The 14,850-nt window shown below is 36.3% G+C and overlaps 1 protein-coding gene across 3 annotated transcripts in view; it reads left to right on the top strand.

Annotated features, from left to right (window-relative positions):
• Positions 1–14,850, top strand: part of LOC6045576 (ikaros family zinc finger protein) — a 129,644-nt gene that overhangs the window by 49,866 nt on the left and 64,928 nt on the right. For 2 of the 3 annotated variants that reach the window (XM_038253393.1, XM_038253392.1), the window contains one exon: positions 4,886–4,917. The exons of the other annotated variant lie outside the window; for it this stretch is intronic. The gene's annotated coding sequence lies outside the window, so the exon portion shown is untranslated. The remainder of the gene's footprint in view (positions 1–4,885; positions 4,918–14,850) is intronic. 3 annotated transcript variants of the gene reach the window in all.

The following is a 14,850-nucleotide window of genomic DNA, read 5'->3' as shown; positions in this document are numbered from 1 at the left end:
GACATGCCAGTGGAGGAATTAGCTGCCGAGCTAAAAGTTTTGAAACTGGATGTGTTGGCCGTGCACAAAATGAGCCGACGCAACAAAGACATCAAGTACCGTGACCAGCTCTACCTGCTGCATTTGGCTAAGGGATCGACGACGCTTCCTGAGCTGAAGGCAATCCGAGCGGTTTTCAACATTATCGTGTCGTGGGAGCGATACCGACCAGTGCATCGTGACGTCACACAATGCTTCAACTGCCTGGGCTTCGGGCACGGAGGTAAGAACTGCCACCTGAAGCGTCGTTGCGCCAAATGTGGTACCGATGCGCACATCACATCCCAGTGCATCCAAGATTCGCTGGTGAAGTGCCTCAACTGCAACGGTGAGCATTCGTCAACCGACCGAAAGTGCCCCAAGAGAGCTGAGTTCGTGAAAATTCGGCAGCAAGCATCGACGAAGAATCAGCCTCAGCGTCGTAGAACTCCTCCAGCCCTGGTGGAGCAAAATTTCCACCTCTTCAACCGCGACGCCAGGTCCCGAACTTGGCACCGTTGCCGTTGGATCCCAGGAAGAGAGCTGAGATGAATCATCCACGGCCGGGTTCCAGCCAGGAGCCGAGACCGCCACCACCGGGCTTCAGCCAGGAGCCAAGACCAACCCAAGAACCAGCAGTTGAGGAAAATGGTAATGATCTTTACACCTCAACCGAACTCCTCAATATTTTCAAACAGATGTCCGCTGCACTGCGTGGATGCAAAACCAAGACCCAGCAGATTGAAGTGCTGACCTCGTTCGTCATCCAGTATGGATCGTAGGTCCCTCAAGCTGCTGAATTGGAACGCTTGCTCCATTAGGAGGAAGAACTTAGAGCTGGTGGATTTTCTTCGCGAGAAGGAGATCGACGTAGCTGCCATCACGGAAACTCATCTGAAGCCCGGTGAAAAAGTTTATCTGCAAAACTACAAGATCGCGACGCAGCTCGACAGGACCACCTCTGGAGGAGGAGGTGTGCTTGTCGCTGTTCATCGTGATCTCAAGCCACGCCGGCTGCCACACTTAAAGCTGGACATCATCGAGGCCGTTGGAGTGGAAATTCCCACTTCGGTTGGCCCAGTACTCTTCATTGCTGCATACTGCCCACGTCAGGTGAATGCCAGAGATGGTTCAGCAGCAAAACTGAAGGCGATATCCAGAAGCTGACACGGCGGAGCGCAAAGTACATCATCGCTGGTGACCTCAACGCGAAGCATGAAGTTTGGGGCAACAGCAGGAGGAATCGGAACGGAGTGATTCTGCACAACGATCTGCAAAACGGATACTACAACGTTGTGAGTCCGGATCGTCCAACGAGGGTGGCTCGGTCTGGGAATCACTCAATCATCGACTTCTTCATTACCAATATGGCTGAGAACGTGGCTCATCCTGAGGTGTTTGAAGAGTTGAGTTCTGATCACTATCCGGTGGTTGTGGAGGTTGGAGCTTCCGTTACTCCGCAGCGGCAACCAACCCGGAAAGATTACCACAACGTTGACTGGCAGCAGTTTCAGCAAGTGGTAGACAGCAACATCGACTATGATCAACACCCGGAAACTTCTGCTGATATTGATCGTTCGCTGGAGGTGATCCAGCAGGCTATCAACCAAGCAGAGGCTGCCAACGTTCGGGAGGTTCCTGTTAATTTTAAGGTAACTGATATTGACGTAGATACTAAACACTTGATTAGACTTAGGAATGTTTATAGGAGACAATATCAACGGACTGGGGACTATGACAAAAGATTTCAGTTAACAATTTGAACAAAATCATACAAGACCGACTTGACAATATCAGAAATCAAGAATTTTCAAAACATGTAAGCCAGCTTGGGAATTATTCAAAACCATTTTGGAAACTTTCAAAAGTTCTTAAAAACAAACCAAAGCCTATTCCTCCTCTTATTGTTGAGGATTCTCCTTTGATTACATCCGAGGAAAAGGCAAATGCACTTGGGCTTCATTTTGTTAGTTCACATAATCTTGGCGCTTCCATGACCAGCCGTAAAGAAACATCAGTTGCCAATAGTATTTCAACAATCAATGACTCTACCTTTGAATTTCCTGCAGATTCCCATGTTTCTGGTGAGGAAGTCAAAGTTGCAGTTAAACAAATGAAAATATGAAAGCTCCTGGCTTTGATAACATTTTAATCTAGTGTTGAAAAAACAGAGTGATCAGTTCTTTCAACATCTAGCCAATATTTTCAATAAATGTTTGCAACTTGGTTACTTCCCCACCAATTGGAAGCTGGGCAAAGTCATACCAATTTTGAAGCCTCAAAAGATCCAACATCGCCAACAAGTTATCGTCCCATTAGTCTTTTGAGTAGTCTGTCCAAACTCTTTGAGAAGGTCATCTATTCAAGGCTTTTGGATTTTACCAACGATAATAATATAATTTTGAACGAGCAGTTTGGCTTCCGAAAGGGACATAATACTGCTCATCAGCTTACGAGAGTAACTAAAATCATCAAGCAGAACAAGCTTGAGTCTAAATCAACTGCTATGGCTTTGTTGGATGTTGAGAAGGCTTTTGACAATGTTTGGCATGATGGTTTGATACATAAACTGTATTTATACGGTTTTCCAATGTATCTTATCAAAATTATCCAGCACTATCTTTCGGAGAGATCGTTCAAGGTTTTTCTGAATGGGATTGCTTCTGGATTATTCAACATTGATGCTGGGGTTCCCAAGGAAGTATTCTTGGCCCACTTCTGTACAATATTTTTACATCTGATTTGCCTACTCTTCCTGGTAATGGTGTGTTGTCACTTTTGCTGATGACACTGCCGTTATTTATAAGGGTAAAATAACCAGATATTTAGTTGGCCGTCTTCAGAAGGGTCTTGACGTTCTTTCCGAATACTTTGGCGACTGGAAAATTCGCATAAATGCAGCCAAAACTCAAACCATCATTTTTCCACTTTCCAAATCGGCCCGATTTGTCCCAAAGGATGATGTTTTGATTAAAATGAATGATGTTTCAATACCCTGGTCAAAGGAAGTTGTATATTTAGGTCTCATACTTGACTCGAAACTATTGTTTCGACAGCATGTAGATAAAATATTGAACAAGTGCAGCATTCTCATCAGGTGTTTGTATCCTTTAATTAACAGAAAATCAAAGTTATCTTTGAAAAATAAGCTAGCAGTTTACAAACAAATAATTTACCCCGTTATTGAGTATGCAGTACCTGTTTGGGAGTGTTGCGCTAGAACTCATAAATTGAAGCTCCAGCGTGTCCAAAACAAGGTACTCAAAATGGTTTTGAATGTTCCTGGCTGGACAAGATCAAGTGAGGTTCATGAATTAGCAGAAGTAAAAATGTTGGATCAGAAGATTCAAGAAAAATGTTTGAAATTCAGGGAAAAATGTGCTATATCTGAATACCCCTTGATTCAAGGATTGGTTTAGTTTATGGTAAGATTAAGTTAGTTTTAGGTTAGGTTATGTTTTCTTAATTTTTTTCTTCATTGTACCTAGTGTTACAAAAATGATAAATCATATACTTTTAAAGTTATGAATATGAACAGTGTTTAAATCACGAAAAGCAAACTAAAGCTGAAGAGCCACAGCTGACCACTTATTATGTAAACCAAATGTAATTATTATAAGAAAGATTCAATAAAGTATATTTAATTCAAAAAAAAAAAAAAAAAAACTTAAAAAAAATTATAGCTTTAAATTGATCATTAGGATCCATTGGATAATTGTTTTTATTAGATATATTTTTCAATTCAGATACAGTCCAGACTCGATTATCAGAAGTCCTTGGAAAAAAATACTACAGATTATTAAATCTTTGTTAATTGATACATAAAAAAACCGTTGTCTTATTTTTGAGAAAACTCAATCTTGGTTCCTCTTACTGGATTTAAAAAAAAATGACATCAACTTGAAAACTTGCAACTTTGTTGCAAACTCACTGTTGCTCAATATCTCAACTTCATCTCTCCTCATATCCACCGCAATCCACCTGTAGCCCCCATTCAAAACCGCAACAACCAGCACACACACACACACACACACTCTCACCTACTCAAAAGCATCCCCACATCTAGCAACAATAATTCTAATTTCACTCTCGTTTCGCTTCGTCACGTTTCGTTGGCGGGCGGCCCGGGTTCTTTCGATTTCAATCGAAATATCTTTCCAGTCGCAAAACTACTACCACCACCACTCCTCGTCCTTCTTCAGACCCGACCACCAAACTCACTTTCGATTCATTCATCTTACCGGTCGCGCAGCATCCCCGCACCGAACCGGTCTCGTCGACTCATCTCTCACTGCTGGAGTCGGTATCGTAATGCTGCTCCTCTCCGTGTCTCACTCTCACTTCCTCCGCGATCTTCGGGTCGTCCACGCGATCATCACCTTTTCCGTGGTGGAGCCCACAAAGAGCTCGCTCTGTATTGGTGTTGGTGTGGAGTCGGGGAGGGGTACAAAGTTGCTTGCTGGTGCTGCTGCTGGTTGGTGAGGTGTTTCAGCACTTTTCGTGTGACCTTATTTCTTGTTGTTCGTGTGTAGTACCTTTACACCCATACACAGTCAGCTCGGCTGAGGTACTTGGCAAGGGGGGTTTGTGTTGTAAGGCCCTTATAGGCTTCGGGCCAAGTCAGGTTCGTGGTTGGGTTGCATTGTTTGATTGCGAAAAAAAAAAGACAGAAACAATAACAAAAATATGAAAAATAAGGTTTTCGGGGAGGATTTGGGGAGTGTTGTGGCAGATGGTATGCGGTGATAAATTTTATTTATTTGCTTTTGAAAAAATATGGAAGGCTGAGTAATTTTAAGCTACATTTCATCATTGCTAACCATATTAAAAATAAAACTAATGAATTATTTATTTCTTTCTATTTCAGGTATAAGATCAATCTGCAAACGCCACTAAAAGGTCTGATATCATTTTCAGTATTGTAGAAGTTTAAAAGTCTATATATTAACAAACAACAACTATCAATTATTTCAAAGCAAAATTTGAACAACAGAGATATGTTAAGTTGTGCACAATTTAAAGCAAAAAATCGTGTATGGCTAGACAATTATCATTTAAAAAATAAAAAATAAACAAATCAGGACTTTTAAAAATAAAACGTTTTTACAAGTCAGGAATTTCCTCAAAATAATTATTGATTTAATCTCTAACTACACAGTAAAAAAAACCATCTGAGAACACATGTACATCTTTTAAGTCAGGTAAAATGTGTAACTTTACTTCTGAAAATGTGTAATTTTATCACTTTTCTGATTAAATGTAATTTTTTCAGTTTAAATTGAGATAAAACCACATCATAATTGAGGTGATATTCAAGCTTCCAAAATTACAACTTCTAAATTTATACCTTTTTTTACTGGGTAGCAATAAACAGGTTTCCCGAAAAAAATATTTTGGTAGTGAAAAGTTAATGACAAAAATTCTAAGCTACGTAAGCTGAAAATGATTCTATTTCCTCTACACGATTTGCTTGTAAACTGTGTTATATTCAGGGATGGAATAATCGCAAAAAAGTAGTTTATGCAACAAGTTGCAAAAAGCAGATTTTTTCAGCACGAGTCGTACATTTATCCAACGAGGTGTACCGAGTTTGATAAATACGGCGAGTGCTGAAAAAATCATGTTTTGCAACGAGTTGCTTACAACATTTTTTGCAATTCCGAAAAACGCTTTTTGGATGGAATTTTATGTCCATCATCCATGTGTTAAGTAAATTCACCGTTCAAGACAAAAAAAAAATATTGAAAAATCTTACTATTTGATACTAGTGTTGAAAAGTTCAACTTTTCAGCACCCATTAATTAATTTTAATTTTCTATTCTGTTTTAATTTTCTATTCTGTTATTTTTGGTAGAGAAAAGTAGGCCGTTTCGTTTCTCCAGAAGGACAGGAAAAGTTGACAGTTTCACAGCGGAATTGCCAAAAAATTATTTTCGCTTGCGAACTTTATTCACCCGCGAAATAGAGAGGAGGCAAATCACGCAAAAGAAAATCGCTCCCGCACTTCTCCAAAAAATCAATCTGATGATGATTTTTTTGTGAATTTTCTTGTTAGCACCACTTAAAATTATTTGTATCGCTTTGTTTACACTCATTGCCCACCTACAAAAAGTGACAGTTCATTTTTCGACTTGTGACGTTACACATGCAAGTGTAGTAGTGAAAAAGATGTTCCGCCGAATAATCAAGATGATGATTTTTTTAGATACTTTTTACCGATCTTTCGTGCGCGAGAGAGGAGAGCCAAACTCCCTTCGGATTTTTTCTCTTGATGAACGTCCAAAGATTTTCTTTTGATGATGATTTTTCCATCGCTGGTTGTATTGAAAAAAAAAAATTGGAAAAAAAACTTATTTTGAGCACGTTAAAATTTATGCTTCAAAACTGAATGAAAAATCAAAGCAATTTTTTTGAAGGGACTGAAAACTTTATTGACAGCTGGAGCGATATTGATATCGAGAAGATCGACAGCCAGAGAGTCCACTGTACTTTGTGACTTAGGTATTATAAATGTAGAAAAGGGATTTTTTCTTCAAAAAAAAAAGATATTCAATAACTTATTTCATACTGTGTTGAAAAATTTAAAGTTTTGTTAATGTTGAAATCAATAAAATATTGTTTGGAAAATAGCCATTTAAAAAGTCAATCGAAATTAAAATGAGACCAATCACGATGATTTTGAATTCTATCTAAAAGCCTAAAACATATTTTTTTAAGTTTCAACAGAGATTTTAAAGCCTTGTTATCTATAAAAAGTCAAAAGAGTGTAAATTACGTTGAAAATACATGTATTTCAAAGTAATTGAAAAATTAATAATTTCTTTTAAGGAATTTAATAAAGTTGCTCAACAAAATTCACAAATAAAAAAAATATGCAAAATTAGGCGTTTGGTAAAAAAAATAGCAGAAGCTTTTTTATTGGGGTAATTGCGATTGTTTTAAACTCTACCCATTTAAATTATTTCAAAAAAACAGGGGCTGCAAATTAATAAAAATAAAAAATTCTGGATTTTTTCTAAATTGAAAAGCTTTTAAAATAAAAAAAAAACATTTTAAAAACTATTGTACTTTTTTATCAAGGATCACACTTGTCAAATCTTTCTTGAGTCACAAATCGATAAAAGTTGTAAAATTTCATTAATATTGTTTTTCTAAGGTATTGCAAATGTTTGGCATCAGCATAAATGTATTCATAACCTGAGCAATTTCTGAAAGTTTTACTTAAAATGCTTGAAATTAGCCTTTATTACTTAATTTTTTTTTTTCAAGATTTGCTCGTGTTCGAAGGTCATTTTGAGCCACTATTAATCTACTATAAACTTTATTTATTTTTATAAAATGATTTTCTTCATTTATTTTTAGTAATTGTGTGTATATAACTTTTTGTTTTTAAATTTGAAATTAATATTTAAATTTGAATTTTGTTGTTGGCACATAATTTAAATATTTAAACATAGTTTGTGCTTTATCTCACTTTTTTATAAATAATGAATCAGTGGTTTTCAATCCAATTTATGAGACACATTGTTCATGTTATATTCAATTTGAACAGTTTTAGAGTTATATCGCAACAAATACAAACTAACTTATTTAAAAACTAAATTATTTTTTTATAATTTTTTCTTACAATTGATACATTTTACATAATTTTTAAATCTCAATTCGAAGTTTGATAAAATACATAGTTTCTATTTTGTACATTTCACTACAAGATTAAAATCTATCATATTCTAAATACTCAGATTAAGGTTCATGAAATTGTTCATGATAAATCACAAAAAAACGTATTAAAACTTTGGATAAATTTGATTTATTTTGTGTTTTCTTTCATTATTTGATACAAAATGAATTTGATATGCTTTTCAATAACGATAATGATGCAGTTCGACAGGAACAAATCAAATTTAGAAATTACTCACCAACCAAGTTTGAAAGTGGGTGTCAAGTGCCACCAGACTCTTAGTACAGTGCAGTGATGCAATTTATCAGAAATCGAACTCATAGTCTCACGTTCTAAGCCCAAGTCAACCATACACCTTAAGGGTGCTACCATACTGGCACTGCACACACTTTCCCGACCGATGTGGTATGCGTGTGCTTTGACGTCGCCGTTGGAAGCTGCCATGAATGAAGCTTGAAAACTAGCAAATTGTGACACTAATTTTTCAATCAACGATTATATAAGCTCTCCAGCATCGAACAACGACAACAACAACCCGAAAGAGCCCTGGGTCCGGTTCGTGGAGTTCGTGGCCGCGTTGGCTGTGGCTGGGGTGTGGGATGAAGTTGTGCCTAGTTTAGTCGTTGCTGCTAGAGAGACAGAGAGTGCGATACTCAGAGCGAGCAGTTGTTAGAGAGAGATTGCACGACTCAGGCACTAATACACCGATAGGCCTCCACGCCGGAGATTCAGCTAAGTCAGTGGAGCCAGTCAACGTCCTCTCCGGAGCCCATAATGAGGTCAAGGAAATACTTGTGTGTCTCTCTTTCTTCATCAAAACCAGCATCAACAGCAACAGCAACGACAGCCGCGGCGGCCGTTTCGTGGTGGTGTTGGAATAGAGATGGCGCGCACGTCAGTTGTCACTGCACAGGGAGGGTAGGGGGTGGTTGATGGGGGAGGTCGTTGGAGGAGGATGCTGGAGAGTCGCAATCGTGGATTTATTGGCCTGGTGTCCAGTGGAGCGCGCGAGAGGACAGTTCGCGAGAAAGGTTTCAAAAGGTCCAATGGAAATTTTTTTTTTAACTTTTTGCATAAAAGATATTAAAATTGAATGAAATAAAACGTACAAGCCATTTTCATAGTTATTTACGGTTTATGAATTTCAAAAAGGTGACGAATAATTTAATATTTGATTGTGAGTTAATAACATTTATCAGCACAGACGATGGCACCAATCTCTGAAAGAAACCATGTGGAAGCCAATCTGGCGGGTGGCTTTCGAAGGTTTTCCACAAGTCAAGCGCGATGCAAAATATTGCGTATTTGGAAATCGATGTCGAAAGCATAAAATAACCGGAACGGCTCGCGATTACGCGGTCGAAAAGGTGACTTATTATCTTGAGATCTTTGGAATTCGATAGTATTCATAACAGATTATATTATTTTCGTTTTGGTTCCAAAGTTTGAAAACGTACAGACAGAAAACAATCCCAAAATCATGAAAAATAGAACTTAAATTATGTTTAAGAACAGTGGTTCTCAACCTTTTCTTCACTAGGTTTCAATTTAAGTTTTCAGTAGCTGCTGGTACCCCGAAATGTTTATGACCATTTTTATTTAAAACACATTTTTATAAATATTTGTTTTGAATTTTTTTTCAAATTCAGCATCTTTTAACAAGAAAAAGTGTGCAAGCCCTGTTTCAATTTTTTGTCATCCACTAAAGTCAGGGGATAAAATTGCAGAAGACATAATAAAATAGAATAGAATAGAGTCGTGCAGGGCAAATTTTGATCTAAATTTTGAATGTTTAGTAGGGTGACAATAAAAAAAACGACATCAGAGATACCCTCTGACTCGATTCCTAATGCAAAAATAAGTATCTGTGCCAATTTTGAGCCAAATCGGTTAAGGCTAAGGGGTCGCTTTTCATCGTTGAAGTTTATATGGGGAAAATCACGAAAATGTATGAGGAAAAACATCGTTTCAGTAATTTTCTGCTAGGTGGCGCAGGTCTCGCCCAAAATTGTCCAAGTGTGAGATTCTACTTTGTCGAAGGGTACAACACGATCCGAGTTGATTCTGATTTTTGGTGATTTTTCTAGAGAAATATATTTTCTTATATACTTCAACTCGGATCGTCTTGCACCCTTCTACAAAGCTGTAGGTAATTAAATTTCTTACAAGAATCTCACACTTGGACAATTTTGGGCGAGACCTGCGCCACCTGCTGCAAAAATCCTGAAGCGATGTTTTTCCCCATACATTTTTGCGATTTTCCCCATATAAACTTCAACGATGAAAAGCGACCCCTTAGCCTTAACCGATTTGGCTCGAAATTGGCACAGTTACTTGTTTTTGCCTAAACAATCGATCCAGGGGGTATCTCTTGCGATTTTCCGAAATTTTAAATTTTTCTTGTCACCCTAATGTTCAGTTAATAATTTTGCGGAATACAGAAAATACTATTTAAATTTCCAGATGAATTTTCACATATTTCTATCCTGCCATGCATAACAAAGAGTGTTGTTTAAAGCATTTTATATCACGTTTTAATTTTTCTCTAATACAGAAAATTTCAAAAAAAAAGTGAAATGTTGTAATTTAAAACTTAAGTACAAGCTGTAATATTTTCAAAATTCTATAAAAAATTATGTAATGACGATGCACAAGTTGCATATATTATTTTTATAAAACTTTTATAAATTGATTTTTCTGAAACTTTTCTAACATATTTGAAATTTTTTTCTATTTTTTTTTTGCTTATGTTATTCAAGATGTAATGCGTTTTGGAGAGATTTTTTCATAAATAATAAAAGAAAAATGATAATAGTACTTCTGAAAACGGAGACAAATTTGTGTCAAGAAAAATGTGTAAAATCAGGAACTGGTGAAATTTTCGTCACAAAATTGAACCCTGCCTGACAGTTTTTTTGCAGGTTATATCCAATCATCCATATTTTCAACTTCAACTTTAATTTTACTGAATTTTGTTCTAAAAATTTTATTTCAAAAATCTCAATACATAGAGTTAAAAAAATCTATTAAATTTCACTAAATTTGTGCAGAATATTTCGTGTCTTGGGCTTAACTGGTTATTTCCGTAATATTCCTGTACACAATTTCTGTAAAATAACACAATTTTGAATTTATTTCAAGCAATTTTTAGAGTGCGTAAAATTGTGAATTGTTTTTGTCATTGGCATGCCGCAAAGTTTCATATTTTCTGCTTGAAAAATCACTTTATGTTATTGATACAATCGTTGACCTGGTGCACAGTTTATACTAACAGGCTATCGTAACCAATAAAACAACAAATTACAAATTACAATTATACATATTTTGCCTTTTTAATTCGGCTATGATGCAAAATATTTTAACTGTATTAGAAATAAAAAGTTTTTATTTTTCTTTCAGCCTTTGTAAAAAAATAACAAGAAAAGAGTATTATTTTCATTAAAAATAAGCATAATTTTTAAACCCATTTTTTCTTAAATCAAGGTGTTTTTTGGAATCGAAAAACACTTAACAATTAATTTTATAAAAAGCTAAATTTACTTGCATATGCCTTATTTTTTAAATGCTCAATTATGTTTCTTTACAATTACCTGAAATATTAAAAACTTGTACTTTTGGTTGCTTCTTCTTCATAAAGAAAAAAGAAACTATATCAAATAAGTTTGTTATGGTATCTCAAGAACTCTAAGTCTTTGGAAACAATTTTGTATGGCTGAATTTTTTGCATGAAAAACAAAAAATCAGGGCGGGAGGAATCAACAATTTTTTATGGGAAAATGAACTTAAACTGTTTGAACACACTTAAAAATAGATTTCCTAAAATTGTTATTAACTTTAAGTATGTTTAGTATGCACTTTTTTATATTTCAAACATAACTTCAATTACTATTTACTGTACTACGAATTTAGTTTTAGTTCATTTTCAAGATTTTAGAACATTATTGATTTTAACACCGCTTTGATATGTTTTTTAGCTTGACCTTTTAAGGTAAACTTTTTAAAATTTCAGCAAAGTTCAATACTAAAAAGAATAAATTACACAATTTTCAAAGTGTTCTAATCAGCCTTTCTGAAATGCAGGTTCACATGTCTCACATTTCAACACAATTGGTAAGCTTTTTCAGTGAAATAGCTTCTAACAAAACATAAATTTCCATACGCTGCGGGACGATTTAACGGGAGAATAAAGTTTCTTGATTTGCGATTCTGAAAAACATTTTTTTGTATTTAAAAAAATATGCCGGAAATTTCAAATTGAATCATGTTAATTTTTTTTTAATGAGTGTAACAATAATGGCGTTCATATTGACCAGTCCCAGTTTTGTATTAATTCGCTGTCCTTTTTTTCAAGAATTCTGGAGCAAAACAATAATTAGTTTTTGGTTTTATCGACAGTTTAATTTGAATAATCATCAGTTCGTCATGATCGTGAGTGCTTGCCTTTTGTTAATTTTGTTATTGTGTAAATGTTATTACTGTAATCATGACCAAACTTTCAAATCGTTTTGGGATACTTGTTGCTTGAATTGTTTTAAAAGTCAGACTCAAAATTTGGAGTGCTAAGAAAAAAACCAATTGTAGATTATCGAAAAAAAAACGGAATCGACGTAACACCTTATAATGTGGCCCTCTTAAACCTTGCGGTTTCGTCAACGGATCCACAGGTGTGTATCGTTCTTTTGCGACAAGACTCCGCCTCCCGGGTCTCCTAAGTGTGAAGGTATGGCACGGGGAGAGGGCACCGAATACCTATATTTACACTTAGAATTTTTTGCGTCCGCCTCGGGATTCGAACCAGCGACCTCTGGATTGTAAGTCCAGCGCGCGGTCCGATTGATCCACACAGGAAGACAATATCAAAAGTTATCTCATATTTCATTTCTTAAACTAAAAACCTCGGTTCTTCAATAATCTTCACTTTTCCAGCTCATTAACCATCATGATCAAGCTATAAACCTGCAATCAACCTGCAGTTTCCGTTGCACAACTCCCCCTTTACAGCAAACTCGCGTTCGCCAGGTCTCCCCCACAAGATCAGGTCAACCGACTTCAGTAGCTCCCCTCTCCTGCTACCTTCCCCTCTAGATGTCACGAGCTCGGAACGATTGACAAATTTCCACCTCCACCCAAACACCTCAGCTCAGCATCGCACCAGTCCAGTCCAGCCGTGTCTGTCTGGCAGCATGAATTTGCTCTAATGCTAATACATAGAAAAGGAGAAGGGTTGCTCCATTGCACCAACAGCCACCAACGAACGGCAGGTTTAGTCAGACCAACTAACCGACATACACACAAATCACACTCCCAAGCGCAAACTTGACGATTCAATCCGGTTTCTGTGCTGTGAGCATTTCGGGACGGATCTTACGCTGACGGTGACAGGTGCTGCCCGCGGGACGTTTGACGTTTGGATTTTTATGAGCTGAAAAGTGTAGCACAATTGCCCAGGTTGTGGACTGTTTTTACGACACACACGCACACGTGTGTGTGGCAGGTGTCTGGCGATTTCAGTTTCGTTTGAAAATTAGTCACGATAACATTTTTGTTGAGCAAATTGAGACCTCATCAGGCAAAGTTACTGCTGCAAATCATAAACAGGGCCAGAACATAAAACTGAAAGTGGCTTTCTCCCAATTACCATCTCGAAATGGCCCAAAAGACCATTAGGTAATGTCGTTTCCAGAGAAACCGGTTCGAGTCCTTCCCAAGAAATGGGCCCAATCTGGTCGGGTCCTCCCTTCCAGAGAATAACTCATTAATCATGAATCGAAAAAGTCCCGCCACCAGGGGGATTCGAAGCATGTAATAAAATCGGATCTGCCTGTTGATGTATGATCCGTAATTGCTGGCTTGATAGTCTCAGGCAAGGCGCAACCCACCACAAAAAGTGAGTGGTAGTCTTTAATGTCTTTTTAACGCAGAACGCGCAGACTCTTCCAAAAGGACGATCATTATCGCTCCAATTCGGGTAATTCGGACAATCCGAGCTGGTGATTGTAAACAGAGAGTACCTGCCCTTGTTTTCGTCTTCTTACTTTCCACGAGTTGACGAGATAGTGGAGGATTGGAGCAAGAAGGGAAACCAGTATTTTTGATCGGCGGGGAAAATAATGACAACAACCGGGATATCATAATTTCGGGAGGAATGAAGACTTTCCAAAAATGTTGATTCGAGTTTATTCGGCAGTTGATATCTAAATGTTGTGTCAACAATTTACTTCTTTTTTATTTAAAGACAGTAGAGCTCTTTATGTTTGTTTTTTTTTTTAAGATCATAAATTCATGAGCATTGAAAATTATACATTTAGCTTATTAACTTGAAACATAATGCAAAAAATGAACAAATTTTGATTGAAAAGGCAAACATAAGCGTAGCAAAAAATCTTATCTTGAGCATAATCCAAGCCATTGCCAAAGGTTTAATCTGTATTTTTTTACATTCTAGCTTTATGTAGAATAAATAAAAAAAAATGCTTAAGATTTTTTTGATTTATAAATTTAAAGCTTTACGTGGCAAAAAGCTTCGTTTTGACAGGTTGAAAATTATCTTTGTGATGTAATGCAATTACACCTCAACTTATATGGAAGTAGAAATAACAAATAAAATTATATACATTTAAAGATTTTCAAATTCAATCTTACGCATTTTTTCCACAATTTGTTCAACATTCCGTTCCCCTCCCCTCCTCATTCCCTTCATTTTACGATATTATTTTTACTGCGTAGATTTTATAGACTTTGGTTTTGAATTTCTACTTAAACCAAAATTCACTAAAAATGCTTGAAAGTATGACTTTAAAAAATCTTTAAAATAAAGATTTTCTATTGACATAAACAAATGGATCTTAAAATTAATCATACAATACAAATTACACTAAAAAAAACATGATTTTTAATTTTGATTTTCCTCCTTCCGAAACAACCGAAACTTAGGAAAAGTGGTCGCCCAAAGATTTATGCTTTCATTATACATTTGAGATCAAGAATTGCTTGGCTGTAGAACAAAATAAAATGCTTATATGTAGAGTCAACCCAAAAAAAAAATTGATTACAGATGAAATCAAGAGGAAGGCAAATAATTAAATTAAGACCAATGGAGCTTTTCTTTACGACTTCGGAATACGATATTTTTTGTATTTTTTGTGAGTCCG

The sequence above is a fragment of the Culex quinquefasciatus genome, chromosome 2 (assembly GCF_015732765.1).
Source record: "Culex quinquefasciatus strain JHB chromosome 2, VPISU_Cqui_1.0_pri_paternal, whole genome shotgun sequence".
In the NCBI taxonomy this organism is placed as follows: Eukaryota; Metazoa; Arthropoda; class Insecta; order Diptera; family Culicidae; genus Culex; species Culex quinquefasciatus.
This window is presented reverse-complemented; position numbering and strand designations above follow the sequence as displayed.